Source organism: Bufo gargarizans, chromosome 9 (genome assembly GCF_014858855.1).
Source record: "Bufo gargarizans isolate SCDJY-AF-19 chromosome 9, ASM1485885v1, whole genome shotgun sequence".
Classification (NCBI taxonomy): Eukaryota; Metazoa; Chordata; class Amphibia; order Anura; family Bufonidae; genus Bufo; species Bufo gargarizans.
The window spans coordinates 77782003-77795101 of NC_058088.1; positions in this window are offsets into that span (position 1 = coordinate 77782003).

A 13099-nucleotide genomic window follows, 5' to 3' on the forward strand; every position below is an offset into this window, starting at 1 on the left:
AAAGGAGGGCATCATACATACCCTTGAAAAATTATGATTCGTGGCCTTCTGGTGACCCCCTAAAACATTAGGGGTGAGGGCCTGCTGGTGACCCTCTAAAACATTAGGGGTGAGGGCCTGCTGCTGAGCTGGCCATCTACAAAATGTTGTAGGCAAGGTCTTGCTGCCAAGCTGACCATCTAAAAAATGTTGTGGGCGAGGGCCTGCTGCCTAGCTGACCATCTAAAACATTATGGCTGAGGGCCTTCTGGTGACCCTCAAAAACATTATGGACGAGGGCCTACTGTCAAGCTGACCATCTAAAACATTTTGTGGGCCAGGGCCTGCTGCCAGGCTGACCATCTAAAAATAATTGTGGGCGAGGGCCTGCTGCCGAACTGACCATCTAAAAATTTTTGTTGGCGAGGGCCTGCTGCTGAGCTGACCATCTAAAAATTTAGGGGTGAGGGTCTGCTGCTGAACTGACCTTCTAAACATTATGGTTAAGGGTCTTCTGGTGACCCTCAAAAACATTAAGGGTGAGGGCCTGCTGGTGACCCTCTAAAACATTATGGGTGAGGGCCTGCTGCTGAGCTGACCCTCTAAAACATTAGGAGCGAGGGCAGCCTAATAAGCATGTTGATATGATGGAGGAGGAGGACGAGAAAATGGAGATTGAACCATGTACCCTTTTTAGTGGTGGAAGGGGTGCATAGGAATACAGTGTATTCAATGCACCATAAAAGCCACATTTAGAGTGCCTTTATGTTCACCTGCTTTCCTCTGGTGGAGTAGAGAAGTCAGGGGCAATCTAGGCCTTGTTCATTTTTATAAGAGTCAGCATTTTCAGTTCACAGGCAGATGTGCTTATCAGTTATTATGCCCCCAGCAGCACTAAATACACGCTCTGACAAAACACTGGTGGTGGGGCAGGCCAGCACCTCCAAGGCGTATAGCACCAGTTTGTGCCAAGTGTCCAGCTTGGACACCCAATAGTTGTAAAGCACAGAGGGATCACTGAGGACGCTGACACAGTCTGCTACGTACTCCTTCACCATCTTCCAAAAATGTTCCCTCCTTGTGACACTAGGCCGCGCATCAGGTTAAGGGTGTTGGTGGGGTGTCATAAAACTGTCCCAGGCCTTGGAGAGTGTTGCCCTGCCTCTGGTGGAATTGCTGTCTGTTCCCCTTGTCTTCCTTCCTTGGTTGGCCAAGGAACTACGTACTCTGCAGCCAGCATTGTCAGCTGGAGATTTTTGGAGCAATTTTTCCACAAGGACCTTCTGGTATTGCACCATTTGGTCATCCTCTCCACCACAGGAATTAGAGATGAGAAGTTCTCTTTGTAGCGGGGGTCGAGAAGGGTGAACAACCAGTAATCGTGTTGGCCAAAATGCGTACAACGCAAGGGTCACGGGAAAGACAGCCTAACAAAAGACAGCCATGTGTGCCAGAGTCCCAACAGACAATACTTTGCTGTCCTCATCAGGAGGATGACTCTCAATCTCCTCATCCTCTTCCTCCTCTTCTACCCATCCACGCTGAACAGATGGAATAAAACTTCCATGGGTACTACCCTCTGTAGCAGAGGCAACCGTCTCCTGCTCCTCCTCCTCATCATGCAATTTGAGCTGAGAAGACAAACTGAGGGTGGTCTGGCTATCAACCTGTGTACTTCTACCTCTTCCACATGCAAAGCGTCTGCCTTAATTGTGAGCAGAGAGCATTTGAGTAGACACAGAAGTGGGATGGTTACACTGATAGTAGCATTATCGCCGCTCACCATCTGTGTTGATTCCTAAAAGTTTCTTAAAACCTCACAGATGTCAGATATCAATGCCCACTCGTCGCTTGGGAAAAGCGGAAGCTGACTGGAAAGGCGACGACGATGTTGCGGCTGGTATTCCACTACGGCCCTCTGCTGCTCACAAAGCCTGGCCAACATGTGGAACGTAGAGTTCCAGCGCGTGCTCATGTCACACAACAGTTGGTGAGCTGGCAATTTCAAGCGCTGCTTGCAAGCGAAAGCTGTCAATGACTTGCAGAAATGAGCACACACAAGGCGCACCTTCACCAGTAGCTCAGGCAAATTGGGGTAGGTTTTGAGAAACCACTGAACCACTACGTTGAACACGTGGGCTAGGCATGGTATGTGTGTGATCTTGCCGAGCTCCAAAGCCGCCACCAAGTTATGGCCATTATCAGACACAACCATGCCTGGTTGTAGGTTGAGTGGCGAGAGCCACAGCTCAGTCTGGTCCCTTATCCCCTGCCACAGCTCTGTGGCGGTGTGCTGTTTGTCACCTAAGCAGATCAGATCAGTCAAGCACGGCCTGTTGCTGCTTCCCCACTGCAGTGTTACACTGTTTCCAGCTACTGACTGATGGCTGACTGGTGCTGCAAGGTGATAATTCAGAGGTGGAAGTGGAGAAGGAGGTGGAGGAGGAGAAGGGGGGGGGGTTGCAGCCACTAATGTAGGTGGTGGCAGAAACCCTGATGGAAGTAGGGCCCGCAATCTTTTGCGTCGGTAGCACCTGTGCTATCCCAGGGTACGACTTACTCCCGGCCTCCACAACGTTCACCCAGTGTGCCGTCAGGGAAATGTAGCGCCTCTGGCCAAAAGCACTTGTCCATGTGTCAGTTGTTAAGTGGACCTTCCCAATAACTGCGTTGGTCAGGGCACGGGTGACATTACGGGACACATGCTGGTGTAAGGTTGGGACTGCACACCGTGAAAAATATTGGTGGCTGGGGACAGAGTACCGCGGGACAGCCGCCGCCATCAGACTGCGGAAAGCCTCAGTGCCCACAAGCCTAAATGGCAAAATTTCCAGGGCCAGCAATTTAGAAAGGTGCGCATTTAGTGCTATGGTCTGTGGGTGGGTGGCTAGGTATTTGCGGCTTCGTTCAAAGGCATGGGGTATAGACATCTGTACGCTGCGCTGGGACACAGAAGTGGATGTGCTAGATGATAGTGCTTGCGAAGGTCCAGGTGCAAGGTGGGAGGCATCCGGGCCTGCATCTTGGACAGGGGATCGGCCAGCACCTATCACAGGGGAAGAGGAGGCAGTGTTGTGACAGTTGTGGGCCTGTTTGGTGTGGCCTGCCTTCTCTCTTTTGCCACCCTACTACCTCTTCCAGCCTGTTGCGGTGTTGCAGATACCTCCCTCTCTGTACTGCTGTCCTCACTCGGCCTGCCACCTTCCCAGGTTGGGTCAGTGACTTCATCGTCCAGCACCTCCTCTTCCACTTCCTCACTCTGGTCATACTCCTTACTTGCCGTTCCCAACCATCATCTTCTTCTGACTGTGAATATTGCAGAGTTTGGGAATCAGGGCACAAGATCTCCTTGTCTCCCTCTTTAAGGAATGTTGATGAAAATAGCTCCTCGGAATATCCGAGTGTGGGATCACTTGTTTGCCAAGACTCTCCATGATGGGTGGCACGAGTATCAGGGTGAGGATTCTGTTGACCGGGATCTTGGCTACTGAGACTGGACTTTGTGGAAGACAGGCTGGTGCTTAACCGACTGGAAGCATTATCTTATAGAGAACATAAGACAGTGGAGGGCACTCAGATGACTGGGTATATAGATAATTGTAAATACAGGTATAGTATGGAAGGTTTATTATATAAAATATATAGATTATATAAAATATATATACACAGTACTGGATCTGTCGATTCAGTAATCTTGAAGCATATATATAATAACAGGTAGATTAATTAGCTCAATATAAAATAGTCTGTTGAACTATATATTAAAGGGTTTCTACCACTTAGGTGTCACATATTTAACTGTCAGACACTAGCGATCCGCTAGTGTCTGCTCTGGCCAACCATCCTAATATAATTGCTTTTGGGGCGGTGGTTTGGCTAAAAAAACTACTTTTATTAATATGCTAATGAGCCTCTAGGTGCTATGGGGGCGTCATTAGCACCTAGAGGCTCCGTCTACCTTCAGAAACTGCCGCCGCCCAGCGCGTCCCTCCAGCCCGCCCATCTCCTGCTGAATGCGATCCTCCTTGTGAGCGCCTGTATTCGGCGCATGCGCAGTAAATGTCTGACAGCTTCCCTGCTCAGGCATCTCCACTGCGCCTGTTCCTCGGAGCACTATGGCGTCATCGCGCAGGCGCAGTGGAGATGTCTGAGCAAGGAAGCGGTCAGACATTCACTGCGCATGCGCAGAATACATACGCTCACAAGGAGGATCGCATTCAGGAAGAGATGGGCGGGCTGGAGGGACGCGCTCGGCGGCGGCAGTTTCTGAAGGTAGACGGAGCCTCTAGGTGCTAATGACGCCCCCATAGCACCTAGAGGCTCATTAGCATATTAATAAAAGTAGTTTTTTTAGCCAAACCACCGCCCCAAAAGCAATTATATTAGGATGGTTGGCCAGAGCAGACACTAGCGGATCGCTAGTGTCTGACAGCTAAATATGTGACACCTAAGTGGTAGAAACCCTTTAACCTGCTTGTACAGGTGATCAGTCTGTACAGAGGTACTCCTCAAAATAGGATAAAATTATGTGCACAATAAAATTGTTAGTATTATGGGTATTGCTGCTTGAATCCTGGATAAGTATTTGCGGCCGTATATACTATAAAACAGTCTTACCCCATCGGTTGTGGGTCTCGGGGGAGATTCTGCGTGTACAGTGTCCCGATGTGCAGGCAATGGTCCGGTCCTAGATGGCGTTGGTGTGCACGTGGTGTGATGCTCCCTCTGCGTCTCTCTCCGCTGCGGAGTCCTGGGTTCCTGGTTACGCTTCCTGTGCCCCACGTGATGCTGGGGATGATGTCTCACGTGACCGGAGAATCAGCTGTGTTGCTCCGGTCAGCTGCGTGTTTGCGTCACTGCTTTACAGCCTGTTCGGATGATTATCAACTGGCGGTTTTTCTTTGTAGAAAGTCCTCATATAGATTATCAGCTAGGGATTTTCTTTGCAGGATATTCTTGGAAGCATTATCTGCTGCAAACCTACCGACCACCTGGTCGCACTGGTGTGACTTTGAGAGTGGTGTCCTGTGCTGCCCTGCAAACTGGGACATGAAGCTAGGTATCGTGGATGAGTGCATTTCTTGTGCTCTGGCAGCAGGCACAGTTTCATCGCACCCAGGGCCACGGCCTCTGCGTGCACCATCACCATCATGGCCACTTCCCCGTCCCTTACTGCTCGCCTTGCGCATATTAAATGGTATATATATTTGCAAGTATGTCACACGTACAATAGCGCAGGTTTTGTAAGTGTAAGCGCAAATAAAGTACACAGAATGTCACTGATATTTTTAGGATGCGCACGCGTTAAACAGGAGGTTTAGCACAAGTAATGTTGCTGTCACCAACGCCTAATAAAAAAGTACACTGAATGAATGTCACTGATATTTAGGTTGCACAAACGTTATACAGGAGATGTAGTGCAAGTAATGTCGCTATCACCACTGCCTAATAAAAAAATTACACTGAATTAATGTCACTGATATTTCGGATACGCAAACATTATATAGGAGATGTAGCGCAGGTAATGTAACTGTCCACAGCGGACACCATCTACAGAAAAAGTACACTGGATGTCACAGATATTTTTAGGCTGTGCACACGTTACACATTTGCACTAGATGCAATCATGTTGCATATTTGGAAGCCCAGATCTTGGATCTAAATAAACAGCTTGAAATACTTAGTGGCATTGCAAAACTGGAGAGAGGCTTAGTCCTCACTGTGCAGGCACTGTCTGGGGTCAGTGAAATGGAGGGAGGTGGAGGAGGGCAAGATCAGGACTATCAGATCAGCAGTTGGGTTAATGTAGAAAGATGGTGTGGCGAAACCAACCCCGCCACTGGGTGCTGGAGAATCCTGGTTGCCAGCCTCTTGCCCCAGGATTATGGGCCCTCTCATCAGCCCATGCTAAACTTAAACCCCATGGAGATTTGACTGTGTTTGTGGCATCTGAGCGCTGTTTGGATATATTGAGCGCTCAGATCCAAGCCATCTGGGGATAAGTTGAATGTGGGGGTTATGTTCGATTTGATAGGAGTTGGGTATTTTTGGGTAGTTTTGCTGTTGTGAATAGAGGTATTTTCTGTACCTAGTTGGCTTACCACACCCAGTTAAGCCAATTATCTCACACAGCCTAACTCTGTAAAAACTGGTTTTGGGCAGAAAAGCCATGCTTCCTTTGTTCACAAAGGACTTTTACTAACTTTTGAACCTCTGGTCTAATTCGTGCCATTTTTGGATATGTTAAATGTCTGTGTTTACTGTAATGGTTGTGACATTTATATTTGAATAGTGATTTCTGTCCTGTTGTCCCCACGTGTACAATGGCGATGTCCCTTTGTCCTGAGAGATAACTGAATTACTCCTTGGTTGTCTCCAGGGCAGAGAGGAGGAAACCAGGATGCATTGTGGGAATGTATTGTGTCTGTGTATCCTGAATTGCTGCCTCTGTCCTTGGAGATACATTGGATTACTTCCCAATTATCTCCAGGACAGAAGACTCTATAAAACTGGATTTTCCTGCCTGTGATGATTACATTAACCCATTGTGTAAGGTAATTGTATCACAGGCAGAGGGGAGGATTTTGTGTGGGAGTGTCTGAGTGTATTGTACGTGGTTACTGGTTGTCTTACAAAACCCTGTGGGTGGTACTAATGTGTAACAATGTTATATAAGAACAATAAACACACAACTCTGGCTGTCCAGTGCTTTACCCTCAACATGGAGCTTGGTCTCGTTCTTGGGGGATTTTCACTGTATGCTGTTAGAGACTGATTGCTAGGAGTGTAAGCCACTTGGGTGCGTTACCTATTCGTCTGCTAGCAGCTATACGTGAGGTTCCGTTTGGAGTTTGGAGCATTTCCTTGTATGCTGTTACAGAAGGGGTGGAGGGAAAAGTGTCAGGGAGGCTTGTCCTGAGCTGGCACGCCCTAGTAAATATGCCTGTTTGGCTGATATTAGGGATGAAAGCCCAGGGCCAGCAACACTGCAGCAGGTTGTTTTTCCTAGCAACCAGGAGGATGACCGCTGCAGGAAGCATGGGAAAAGGAGTGCAGCAAAGGTCAGACAGATGCTGGTGGTAGGGGACTCTAAAATTAGGCGGACAGACAGAGTCATCTGTTGCCGAGACCGTGAATGCCGAACAGTGTGTTGTCTGTGGGGTGCTCGGGTTCGGCATATTGCAGATCGGATTGACAGATTGCTGGGTGGGGCTGGGGAAGACCCGGCGGTTATGGTACACATTGGCACCAATGACAAAGTCAGTGGGAGATGGAAGGTCCTTAAAAAGGATTTTAGGGAGCTAGGTGAGAAGCTCAAGTCCAGGACCTCCAGGGTAGTGTTTTCAGAAATATTACCAGTGCCTCGAGTGTCACTAGAGAGACAACGGGAGCTTAGGGATTTAAATAAGTGGCTCAGAAGCTGGTGCAGGAAGGAAGGGTTTGCGTTAATGGAGAACTGGGCAGACTTTGCGGTCGGTTATAGGCTCTACAGTATGGACGGGCTGCACCTCAATGGGGAGGGTGCAACTGCCCTGGGGGAAAGAATGGTTAGATGGCAGGAGGAGCTTTTAAACTAGGATTTGGGGGGGGAGGTGTCATACTAATAAGGGGGTAGATAGTGTAGATAGAGAGTGGGTTATAGAAGGGGACAGTGAGGATTTAGTGGGGGCTGGGGTTAGCAAGAAAAATAGGGAGAAGACTGGGCATAACTATACATTTATAAAAAAAAAAAATAGAACTACTGGTAACAAGAACCTGTTACATGCAAAAATTAACCAAGGTAACCAAAAAATCCTGGATAATCACTTTACAGGTAATAGTAATTTAAAATGTATTTTCACAAATGCCAGAAGTATAGCTTGTAAAATGGGGGAGCTGGAGGCTATGGTACTAGAAGAACACATAGATGTAGTTGGTGTGGCTGAGACATGGTTGGATTCTTCGCATGACTGGGCTGTAAATATTGAGGGTTTTATACTATTTAGGAAAGACCGAGTCAATAGAAAAGGTGGTGGAGTATGCCTGTATGTGAGGAGTGATCTGAAGACAAGTGTGAAAGAGGCAATTGTGGGTGGGGATGGTATAGATGTGGAAACCTTATGGGTAAAAGTTCAAAGGGATATAAACACAGAAAAAATAATACTTGGTGTAATCTATAGACCCCCTAACATCACAGAAGAGATAGAAACGCAACTGTAAAACCAAATAGAGCGGGCAGCACAGACTGGTACAGTAGTCATAATGGGAGATTTTAACTTCCCAGACATTGACTGGGGTCATGGTTCTGCCTCAACTGCAAAGGGGAGGAAATTCCTCAACTTGCTGCAGGACCACTTTATGGCCAGTCTGTTGGATCTGGTAATTTCTAATGATGCAGAGCTTGTTGGTAATGTTACTGTTCGAGAAACACTAGGTAATAATGACCACAATATAATTACATTCCCCCTAAACTATAAGAAGCAAACTCTGTCAGGCAGAGCAGAGACACTGAATTTGAAAAAAAGGCTAATTTCCTGGGTTGAGGGCAGCATTTCAGGGCATAGACTGTGAGCAGTTACTGTCACATAATAATACCGAGGATAAATGGGAGAGCTTCAAATCCACATTGAGTAATTGCACAAAAAAAGTATCCCTTTAGGTAATAAGTATAAACGGCTAAAATTAAACCACCCATGGCTTACAACTACAGTAAAAAGAGCAATAGAAGACAAAAAGAGGACATTTAAAAAATACAAATCTGAGGGGTCAGCTGTAGCGTTTGAAGATTACATAGGGCTTAATAAAAATCTTCAAAAAGGAGATAAAATTTGCAAAGATACAAAACGAACAGCAGGTAGCAAAACAAATCTCAAAAAGTTTTTTTAAATATATAAATACTAAAAAACCTAGGTCTGAGCAGGTAGGTCCCTAAATAATGGTAAAGTGTGTGTGTGTGGGGGGGGGGGGGGGGTAGTCACTGAAGATTAGAAAAAGGCAGAGTTCCTAAATAGGTTTTTTAGCTCTGTAAATGTAAAAGAGAAAGGAGCTGATATCTGTGGTGCAGGGGCTGTTAGTACATCCAGTGATATACTCAATTGGCTAACTGTAGACATGGTCCTAGAGAAGTTAAATAGGGTAAATGTGAACAAGACTCCGGGTCTAGATGGATTACACCCAAGACCAAGAGTGCTTAAAGAGCTCTCTTCAGTCATTGCTGTGCCCCTTTTTATAATTTTCAAGGATTCTCTAGGGACTGGTACAGTGCCAAGTGATTGGCCAAGGCAAACGTGGTGCCCATATTCAAAAAAGGATCAAGGTCCTCCCCAGGTAATTATAGACCAGTTAGTTTAACTTCTGTTGTGGGAAAAATGTTTGAAGGAATCTTAAGGGACTATATACAAGAGTATGTGACTATAAATAATATTATAAGTAATAACCAACATGGGTTTACCAAGGACAGAAGTTGTCAGACTAACCTGATTTGTTTTTATGAGGAGGTGAGTAGTAGCCTGGACAGAGGGGTGGCTGTGGATGTAGTGTTTCTGGATTTTGCAAAGGCTTTTGATACTGTCCCTCATAGACGCTTAATAAGTAAAGTAAGGTCTATTGGTTTGGAATGTATAGTTTGTAATTGGATTGAAAACTGGCTCAAGGACCGTGTCCAGAGAGTTGTGGTCAAGGATTCCTATTCGGAATGGTCCCAGGTTATAAGTGGTGTACCCCAAGATTCAGTGCCGGGCCCTTTATTATTTAATTTATTTATTAATGATATTGAGGACGGGATTAATAGCACCATATCTATTTTTGCAGATGACACTAAGCTGTGTAGAACTATACGGTCTATGGAAGATGTCCACAACCTTTAAGCTGACTTGAACACTCTGAGTGATTGGGCATCAACTTGGCAAATGAGGTTCAATGTGGACAAATGTAAAGTTCTGCATCTTTGTAGTAATAATCTCTGTGCTTCATATGTCCTAGGTGATGTAACACTGGGAGAGTCACTTATAGAGAAGGATTTGGGTGTCCTTGTGGATGGTAGATTAAATTATAGTATACAATGTCAATCAGCTGCTTCTAAGGCCACCAGGATATTGTCATGCATCAAACGAGGCATGGACTCACGGGGCAGGGATGTAATACTACCACTTTACAAAGCGCTGGTGTGGCCTCATTTGGAATATGCAGTCTAGTTCTGGGCACCAGTACATAGAAAGGATGCACTGCAGCTGGAAAAAGTACAGAGGAGAGCGACTAAAATGATAAGTAGCATGGAGGGTCTAAGTTATGAAGAAAAATTAAAAGAATTTAATTTATTTAGTCTTGCGAAGAGACGTCTAAGGGGGGGCATGATTAACCGGTGCAAGTATATAAATGAGCCATACAAAAAATACGGCGAAAAGCTGTTCCATGTAAAATGTGTTCAAAATACAAGGGGGCACTGCTTCCGACTGAAGAAGAAAAAGTTCAGTCTCCAGAAGCGTCAAAGCTTCTTTACTGTAAGAACTGTGAATCTGTGGGATAGACTTCCTCAGGATGTGGTCACAGCAGGAACAGTGGACAGTTTCAAAAAGGGTTTAGAAGAATTCTTAAAAGTAAAAAACATAAATGCTTATGAAAACGTGTAGAAATCTGAGTCTCACTTCCTTCTGGGATTCGTGTCCCCACCTATCCCTTGGTAGAACTTGATGGACGTTTGTCTTTTTTCAACCGTATTAACTATGTAACTATGTAATTAATTTTGAGATGTAGCGCAGATAATGTCACTGTCTGCAGCGGCCAAACAATTGCAAGCTATTTAGCGCAGGTTGCGCTAAAAATATATATTGCTGCTAGATACAACTATAGTCCTTAAGACTACTTTTGGGTCTCTAATAAGTTTTAGCAATTTACTGCAGGTTGCACTAAAAATATATTTTGCTGCTACACACAATAGTCCTTACAGGGGTTCTGCAGTTTGTTTAAACTTATGATCTATCCTCTAGATAGATCATCAGCATCTGACCGGCAGGGGTCCGGCACCCGAGACCCCCGCCGATCAGATGTTTGAGAATGACTGCTGGAGCACGGCTACCTTCTCAAACAGCTGATCGTCGGGGGTCCCGGGTGTCTGACCCCCACCGCTCAGATGCTGATGATCTATCCAGAGGATAGATAATCAGTTTTAAAAAAAACAGCAGAACCCCTTTAAAAGGACTTTTGGGTCTCTAACAAGTTTTAGCAATTTAGTGCAGGTTGCACTAAAAATATATATTGCTGCCACGCACAATAGTTCTTAAAAGGACTTTTGGGTTTCTAACAAGTTCTAGCACCTGATGACCCGTTCCGGCCAGGCAATCACTGTAATGCCAGTTGCCAAAATGGCTACGGAATTACAGCGAATGGCAGTACTTACCTGCACGTTTATTGGCTGCATAGCAGCCAACAAACTTGCGGGGAGGAGACTCAAGCATCGCGCTCAAGCACACACTGTATTCGGCTGAACACCGCGATGTGCCGAGCATCATGATGCTCGAGTAAAATTTGTGTTCGGCCAAGCATGCTCGCCCAACACTACTCCCTATCACAGCTCAGGGGGCATGTCCTTTCTACCGTGGCTCTCTCACTATCACAGCTTTTGTAACAGCGGTTCCTGACCGCCAGGGTTCCCCTACTCGACACCGCAGTCCCTGGCTCTGTGTTTGGGCAAGTACCATCCTCCCTGGCTGCCTCTGTCATTTTCCGAGTCTGGCTGCATTGCGGGGCAGGTAGCAGTGGTGATTAACTGCCTTTCCATTCACCGCCTTGGTCCTGGGCTTTGTCCTTACAGACACTGTTCTTTCTGGAATTCGCTCAATGGTTTCCTTCCAGCTCTGAACACAGCATACCTTCCAGCCTGTTCCCTCTAGCACCTCATTAAGGGCCGACGCGTCACTTCCTGTGATTTAAGGGTTTTGCACATGTGAACTGTGTGACCAATCCCAGCCATCCTGCACCTATATACAGTAAGTGGGCCAGCCCCCTTCCCAGGTTCCTGAGCATTAAAGGTCCTTGTGTCTGCAAAGGTTGCTGTTATTTGTGCCTGTGTTCCTGCATTCCTGACCCGTGCTTGGGTTCTGGACTTCACTTCCTGTTTGATGCTTATCTGCCCTGTCTCGTCTCTCCTGTTGCTGACCCGGATTGCCTGACCTGTACCTGAGCTGCCTGTCCTGACTCACTGCTGGTTCTGCACTGTTGCCTCTGGTTACAATTCAGCCTGTTGACTACGACTATACCACTGGTACTTTGCTCTGGTGCCTCCTGGTCCGACTGGACCAGATGCTTTGTGTGTCAATCCACCTCAAGAGGTAGCGTCCTGGTGTTCCCCTCTGGAAAGCCTATTCCTCATTCCATATCATCAGGGGTACTGTGAAGAACAAGGTTATCACTTAGACAATGCCCTTAGAGGGGTCATGTAGCACAGTGGGTTCACACCCGATTGTTTGTGAAACCTTTCTGCTATAGCTCTCTCCCTATCACAGCTCAGGGTGCATGTCCTTTCTGATACAGTTCTCTCCCTGTAACTGCCACAACTGTAACAGTAGATACAGCTGCTGGCAGTTCAACGATGGAACTGAGCATGTGCAACCAGCTCAATAGATGGACGAGCATATTACTATACAGGGGGTGCCATTATCATGAAGTAGAGGCAAAATCTCACAACTGGAGTTTTTTTATGCTGAATTATTTTAAAGTGACCTATAAAACCTTTTAATGTCAGCGGAGCTTCTCTTTCCAGATCTCTGTAGTTGGACGGGGCCACAAAGTTGTGCAGGTTTTTATATGTAATACAATGTAATACCTTTTAGTTTTTCGGGAAGCAGATTTTCACACCAGTGTTGGCCCATTTTTCACTTGGATATGAAAGTGTGCAAGGCTAAAAGCTTTTATAACTTGCAATATCGCAGAAGCCGTCAGAATTATTGTGCTGGCTGTGAAGACATGGCAGAGCAAGAAACAGATGAATCATTCATCTGTCATGCATTCAGTCTGATCCAGTCCGCCCTGTCCTTAATAAGGTCAGAAACTACTTAACTGGGAGAGCACTGACCTAGTTTGTGAAAGAGGTTTGCAAGTTATTTCACGTTATAGTACATTCTGCTGATGGCGTTACAGACACATC